Consider the following 8396-nt stretch of genomic DNA (forward strand, 5'->3'; position numbering starts at 1 on the left):
AAATTCCTGGATTTATCCCTGACCCAAAGAATTAGAAACTCCGGGGGTAGGGCCCAATGACCTGTGCTTTAAAAAGCCTTCCAAGTGGTTCTGATGCCCACTCAAGTTTGAGAATCCCTGATAAAGGAAAATATTTCATAACTTTTGAGTAAGAATAATTTTCTCATATTAATAACAATTACCATAAACAAAAGTGTCAATAAACTATATCCCATTAAGAAGAAACTCTTTTATCAAAATACAGCTTTAAGAGAGTAAAAGAAAGAGATTGGTAAAGAAAAAAATACCTACATCAATATACATTCACAATACATATATCCAACAAAGAACTAGTACCCACAAAATATAAAGAACTTCAAATAAATAAAGAAAACATGGACACCTCCCCACCCCAAATAAAAGCCAAAATTTTAAACAGTCATTTCACAAAATAATAGATCCAAATGGCTAAACAGCATATGAAAAGATGTTAAGTACCATTCATCAACAGGGAAATAGGAACTAAAATAAAAATTAGATACACTACCTTCCCATCACAGTGGCTAAAAGAGCTAGTAACACCAAATATTGGTGAGGATGCAGAAAAGAGGGAAGGTGAAACTGGTATAATCATTATGAAAAACTGTTTTCCAGTATCTATTAAATTTAAAAAAAAAAAATTCTATGAGATTTCATATCTATGTCTATTCACAAAAGAAATGAATGTTTATGTTCACAAAAAGACATGTGAACAAAAGTATTTAAAGTGATATTATTAAAAATGGCTAAAATTTGAAAACAATTCAAATGACTACCCGCAGTATAATGGATAAATTGTGGTATATTTTACACAATGGAACACTACATCACAATGAAAAACAGTGAACTACTGCTACATGCCACAACATGGGTAAATCTCACAGAAATGATGCTGAATGGAAGACAGCAAGCCAGGGCAACATGGTGAAATCCCATCTGTAGAGATGAGGTAGAAAAATACAAAAATTAGCCAGGTATGGTGGCACCCACCTGTTGTCCCAGCTACTTGGGAGGGTGAGGCTGCAGTGAGCCAAAATCATGCCACTGCACACAACAGGACCTTGTCTCAAAAAAAAAAGAAAAGAAAAAAGAAATAACGAAAGCAAACACAAAATAGTACTGGCTAGGATTCCAGTAGGAAGATCAAAAATAGAACAAATAGATTAGTTCTCTTTTAAAGAATGTTGAATGAGAAGAAGAGCCATGAAGGAGAGCTCTGAGCACTGAAAATGTTCTTTATCAGGGTAGTAGGTTATGCTTGGGTTCCTTACAGGAAGCAGACCCTAAAACAGGAAAGGAGAGAAAGCCAAAGCAAACTATATTGATGTAGGGAGCTTTACAAATGACTTTACTATGGGACATGTTACCAGATACTAAGGCTAATATATTGGGAAGAGTAAAACAAGAAAGGAGAGAAAGTCAATACAGTGGTGTTAGCAGGCTGGTCGCCACCATGGAAAACTGGATCTGACCTCACTGGAATCCTCTGATGAACCATGAAGATCTTGCCTCAGAATGGTCCACCTGAGGGACCTGAGAGGAACACAAAGCCATGACTCCCGCCCCCTAATAGTCACAGATTGCCCGGTGGATCTTAATTCCCTCACTCTTGCAGTTTTGATCATTCCTAAATGCTAAGTCAGTTCTCACAGGTGTCCCAACCACATTGTGAATAAAGACTTAGGGCAAATAAGCAGGGGATATGCAGTGAGCTGAGCTGAGGTTCTGTAACCAATGGGCTCAGCAGGGGCTGGAGGAAAACAAATGGGCTGAGGTGTAAGCCAGGGTACAAGAGATGTCTGCTGCTATCATGTTTTAAGGTCAAACAAAAAATATATAGACACAAAATAAATCAATTTTGTCCGTAGGAAAACTTCAATACGCCACAGCCTGTTCAGTAACTGTTTAACTTTCAGTGCCACCTAGTGGTGACATTCACAAGCATCGTGTTACCGCTCTTTAATGGTTTCAAGGGAAAATCCTCCAAATACTGTATGTCGTTCAACTTCACTCCGTTATGAGTTGAAAATCCCATGCCTGATGTGGAACACTCACCTGCAGTAACAGCTGTTCATCTGTTGGGACCCTTATCTTAACTCACCACTTTCAGAAGAGCAGACAAGCTCAATTTGGTATTTGTAAGTAAACTGTATTGATGTGGGGAGCTTTGTAGATAAGACCTAGCTGTAAACAGAGGATTTTAGCTGCCTCTGGGCTCCTTTCCCCATATTTTATCTCAAAGTTACAGTTGTTATTAAATGAGACCTCCATCTTGCATTTGTAATCTAAAAGTCCTAATTTCTCTAGCCTCGTGGAGTCACTGTTTACTTAAATCTCCAAATTAGAGTATACCAAATGAATTTCAATAAGCCAAGCTAATTCTATTATTCTAAAGCCACAACTAAATAATTTCTGTTTTCCTCATTTTATCTTTGTTGTATTAAAAGTATATTCATTAGCATCAGCTCTATTTCAGATGACAAAAATTATTCATGGTGGGAAAAAACACTAATTGATAAATCAAATGTTGAATTCATCTATACAAAGGTTTTGCATTTGTGAGTTTTCTTTTGTACTCATTTCTAAAAAAAAAAAAAATCAATTTTTCCAGATTTCCAAATTGATTAAAATGTTTCTATATGTCATTTTATCCACCATAAATTATATTCTGTGTTGGTTTTGCTGCTATGCATATTTATTTAAAGTTTTAGATAAAGCAAAAGTAGTTTGTTAATTCATTAATGCATTTCTAATCAAATTTCTATGGTTGCCCTTTGTCCTGAATTGGATTACCATATTGCTAATTTGGTTCTCTTACCGGCTTTGCAAATTCTATACTAACTATGCAGGCTAGGGACTGAGTAAAAAGCATAGAATGAAATTAAATGTTCTTTGTTGTATAGACAATAATTATGTCGCCTACAAAAAAATGTAGCAGACTTATTATTTTCCAGTTTATGCCTTTCACATCTTGCTTTTGCCTAATTAATTTTTAATTAATAAGATTGGGACAGCCAGAGAAAGCCCCACCTTCCTAGGACAGAGCACCTGGGAAAAGAGGTAGTTAAGAGTTCTGCTACAGCAGACTTAACTGTACCTGCCCAGAAGCTCTGAACAAAACAAGGAAGCTCACAGCACAGCACTTGAGCTCTGATAAGGGACAGACTGTCTCCTCAAGTGGCTCCCTGACCCCCATATATCCAAAGAGGCACATCATAAAGGCGAGCTCTGGCTGACATCTGGCGGGTACCCTTGTGGGATGAAGACAGAAGAAGAAACCGGCAGCAACCCTTACTGTTCTGCAGCCCCAGCAGATAATTCCCAGGCAGGCAGGGCCTGGAGTGGACCTCCAGCAATGCTGCAGCAGAGGAGCCTGACTGTTAGAAGGAAAACTAAAAACAGAAAGAAATAGCTTCAACATCAACAGAAAGGATGTCCACTTAGAGACCCCATCCCAAAGTCACCAACTTCAAAAACCAGAGGTAGATAAATCCATGAAGATGGGAAGAAACCAGTGCAAAAAGCATGAAAACACCAAAAACCAGAACATCTCTCCTCCTCCAAGTGATCACAACTCTTCACCAGCGATATACAGATTCAATGCAACTGCTATCAAAATACCGACGACAGTCTTCACAGAGATAGAAAAAACAATCCTAAAATTTGTATGGAACCACAAAAGACCCCAAATAGCCAAAACAATACTGAGCAGAAAGAACAAAGTTGAAGGCCCATCACTCCACCTGACTTCAAAATATACTACAAAGCCATAGTAAGCAAACATCGTAGTATTGGTATAGAAACAAGACACATGGACCAGAAGAGAACCTAGAAATGAATCCACATTTACAGCCAACCAATTTTTGACAAAGGCACAAAAACATTTATTAGGGACAGGACAGGCTGTTCAATAAATGGAGCTGGCTCTTACTACTATTTGGAAGGTCCTTGGGCTCCACTTTGTCCTTGCATTGAAAACAGTGTGGGATCATTGTGTGTATGTGATTTGGTTGTTGGGTTGACTTTGCTTTTCCTTTTTTTATTTTTCTTCTTTTAAAAGTACATCTTTCCTTCTCACATTTTACTAAATTAATTTCTGTTTTTGAAAAGTTGAGCCTCAAAGTATAAAAACTAAGCCTCCATTTGTAAGGTGGGTGTTGTAAGCTGGATGGTGGATGGGAAAGTGTTATAACTTTATTCATGCCTCACCTTGCAACTTTACTATCAAATCAGTTAGAAAAACCCAGCAGAAGCAATGGGGGAGGGAAGAGGTAATTCTTTCTGAATGAATAGATTTTTTGTTGTTTTACATCTTTAGTATACAAGTTCCTTGAGAGATCATGGCCTTTGAACATGCACACAGCCCTTGAATTGTGTCTACTAATTTATAGCAGGATGCTTTGGTGTCCAAAAAATTCTGACTTTCTGGGATTATAATAGTAATTCCCAGCCATACTCTCAACTTAATTATACAAACCATAATTGAATACTGTAAATTACTGATATATTAATGTTTTATAACATTAATATTATAATATAATGTTATAATAATATAATATAATGTTATAATTTTATAACATTATAGTCTAATTCTGACTTTAATTATGTTTGCCAATTATCTGTTTGAAACCAATTTGTGTCGAAACAGCTATTGAAACTGTTAAGTTGTAGAGACATTATTCATGACAGTTTGTACTGTGGAAGGTGCTTAATAAAAAACAAAGATTTGACCTTTGTCCAATAAATCACTAAGTAATGTCAATAAATCAAGTATAAGTGTGATGCAGTAAAATAAAATATGGTGTTGTGAAAACTTGATATCCACACGCAGAAGAATAAGACGAGATTCCTATCTCTCACCATATACAAAAATCAAATCAAAACAGAATAAAGACTTAAATGTAAGACCTAAAACTATAAAATGACCAGAAGAAAACATAGGGGCAATGCTTCAGGACATTGGTTAGATTTTATGGCTAAGATCCCAAACGCACAGTCAACAAAAACAAAAATAGACAAATGGGACTATCTTAAACTAAAAAGCTTTTTTTGCTCAGCAAAGGAAACAACAGAGTGAAGTGACAACCCACAGAATGGGAGAAAATATTTGCAAATTACTCATTTGGGAAGGGCCTAGTATCCACAATGTACAGGAAATTCAAATCGGAAAAAAAAAAAAACTCATTAAAAAGTGGGCAAAGGACATGGATAGAAATTTCTTAAAAGAAGACATACAAATGACCAATAGGTATATCAAGAAATGTTCAACATCACTAATCATCAAGGAAATGCAAATCGAAACCACTGTGAGTTATCACCTTACTCCATTTAAAATGACTACTGTCAAAAAGACAACAAATAACAAATGCTGGCTGAGTTGTGTAGAAAATGGAACTCTTACACAATGTTGATGGGAATTTAAATTAGTACAGCTGTTTTGGAAAACAGCAGCACTAGTCACAATAGCCAAGGTGTAGAATCAATGTAAGTGTCCACCGATGGGTAAATGAATAAAGAAAATGTGGTGTGGCCACATTAATGGGTACAAACACACAGTTAGATAGAAGGAATAAGTTTGGTGTTCAATAGCCTAGTAGGGTAACTATAGTTTGTTGTAACTGAGCAAGTCAGAAGGAAAGCGCCACACTCTGAGTTCCAAATTAAGAGTGACCAAGAATCAGCTTTATTAGCTGGCTACCAAGAATCAGCTCATGTTCAAAATCTCTCGGCCCTGAGGAAGGTGCTTGATTTTCCTTTATACCTTGATTTAGGTAGGGGAGGGGGAGCCTAGCTAAATCGGAATTTTATAGAAGCAGAAGAAGCAAGTTAGATAAGGAAGCTGGTAACCAGGGGCAGGAGGTTCCCAGAATTGTTGGTTGCTAAGGGCATTTCCATACAATCATCAAGGGGATTAGTAGGGGGAACTTTCCATACAATCAATCACCAAGGAAGGTATTCACAATAGCAGGTAGACTTGCCAAGCAGGATGTGGTTACAATGGTTACAGGTACTGTGAACAGTGTGAACCACTCTTAATGATTCAAAGCTTTGAGTGCAGCGTGACCCAGTAATGCACCTGTGGGGGTCGAGGCAGGGCGGAAGAAGCTAAGCTGGAGCTTACTGCTGAGATGGAGTCAGTTAGGCTAACACAAACTAGGTTATTACAGTTAACATATTGTATATTTCAAAATAGCTAGAAGAAAAGATTTGAAATGTTACCAAGCACAAAGAAATGGAAAACGTTTGAGGTGATGGATATGGTAAACATTCTGATTTGATCATTACACATTGTATGCATGTATCAAAATATCCCATGTACCCCATAAATACATACAATTATTGTGTATCAAGAATTTATTATACGTTAAGTTCTGGGGTACATGTACAGATCATGCAGGATTGTTAGATAGGTATACACATGCCATGGTGGTGGTTTGGTGCATCCATTGCCCCATCACCTATATCAGGCATTTCTCCTAATGCTTTCCCTCCCCAATCCTCCCACCCCTGCTATTACTCCCTTAGCCCCCTACTCTCAAGACCCCAGTGTGTGATGTTCCCCTCCCTGTGTCCATGTGTTCTCATTGTTCAACACCCACTTATGAGTGAGAACATGTGGTATTTGCTTTTCTGTTCTTGTGTCAGTTTGCTGAGAATGATGATTTTCAGTTTCATCCATCTCCCTGCAAAGGACATGAACTCATCCTTTTTTATGGCTGCATAGTGTTCCATGGTATATATGTGCCACATTTTCTTTATCCAGTCTATCATTGATGGGCATTTTGTTTGGTTCCAAGTCTTTGCTGTTGTAAACAGTGCCACGATAAACATGGGCGTGCATGTGTCTTTATAATAGAATGATTTATAATCCTTTGGGTATATACCCAGTAATGGGATTGCTGGGTCAAATGGCATTTATATTTCTAGATCCTTGAGGAATTGCCACACTCTCTTCCACAATGGTTGAATTAATTTACACTCCCACCAACAATGTAAAAGTGTTCCTTTTTCTCCACATCCTCCCCAGCATCTGTTGTCTCCTGATTTTTTAATGATCACCGTTCTAACTGGAGTGAGGTGGTATCTCAATGTGGTTTTGATTTACATTTCTTTAATGGCCAGTGATGATGAGCTTTAAAAAAAAAAGAAAATAGGGGAGGTTATCCTTTATGAGAGGGGCAATGAAAAGCAGAGAGGAAGGGATGCTAATTTTCTTTTCTGTAAGCATTTGTTTTAATTTTTAATCATCTGTGTATTACGTGATTTTTGTCATCAGGACTTATCTGCTGAAGAGGCACGATTTATTTATTTGTGTCACTAATTAAATTAGATATTACTTTTTTAAAGAAATGAATAAAGATGTCAAATCAATAGCTTCAGCTTTTATCTTTAAAAACTAGGGAAAAAATAAACTAAACCCAAATTAAACAGAAGAAGAAAATCAATGAAGAGATTAATAAAATTAATAAACCTCTAGACTGACTAATCTGTAGAGAAAAAAGAGGAACAATACAAATTATCAATATCAGAAAAAGTTATTCAGGTTATCTATTTCTTTTTGTGTGAACTTTGGTAGTCTGTGTTTCTCAAGGTGTTTATTCATTTAATCAGTTGTTCAATAATTCTATACCTGTTAAAGTGCATTTGTAGTGAAAAATGTTCCAAGGGTGCATCTAAATGTTAAACCAAATATACATCCAAACTCAAGCTGAAGTCTGAGAAATGTGGTTTTATCTTTCTAGTTTCAGCAAATCAATTCATAGCATCCATAACCCTGTGTTTTAGATGAAGTATTTTTTCACCTAGATTCCAATAATTTAGAAAAGAAAAGAGAAAATGGCACCTCTACCAAAACAAAATTATATCTTTCCTCCATTTTGAAAAGCCCTTGAATGATCTGCAATTGATCAATAGATTTTGGAATAAAAGAGCCAGCACACGGATCAGGGGAGCCAGTACACTGATTAATAGATTCCAGGAAGGTGAGGAGTAGAGCCCCAAAAATGGACTCCAAGGAGTTAGATACCAAGATTTAGGAAGATGTGCTGTGGTAGTATGAAGCCATGCATTAAGATTTTACCTATTGGCCAGGCATGGTGACTCACACCTGTAATCCTAGCACTTTGGGAAGCCAAGGTGAGCGGATCGCTTGAGGTCAGGAGTTCAAGACCAGCCTGGCCAACATAGGCAAACCCCATCTCTACTGAAAAAAAATAATAATAATAACCTATCGAGTAGCAAGTGCCTGTAATCCCAGCTACTAGGGAGGCTGAGGCAGGAGAATTGCTTGAACCCAGGAGATAGAAGTTGCAGTGAGCTGAGACTGAACCACTGCACTTCAGCCTGGGATACAGAGTGAGGCGCCATCTCAAAAAAAA

General features: G+C 37.1%; 1 protein-coding gene across 1 annotated transcript in view; it reads right to left on the minus strand.

Annotated features, from left to right (window-relative positions):
• The window catches only part of LOC108286092 (antigen-presenting glycoprotein CD1d), a 38655-nt gene that overhangs the window by 15995 nt on the left and 14264 nt on the right, over positions 1 to 8396 (minus strand). The gene's annotated exons all lie outside the window — the stretch shown is intronic.

This window comes from Cebus imitator, unplaced genomic scaffold (genome assembly GCF_001604975.1).
Source record: "Cebus imitator isolate Cc_AM_T3 unplaced genomic scaffold, Cebus_imitator-1.0 Scaffold313, whole genome shotgun sequence".
In the NCBI taxonomy this organism is placed as follows: domain Eukaryota; kingdom Metazoa; phylum Chordata; class Mammalia; order Primates; family Cebidae; genus Cebus; species Cebus imitator.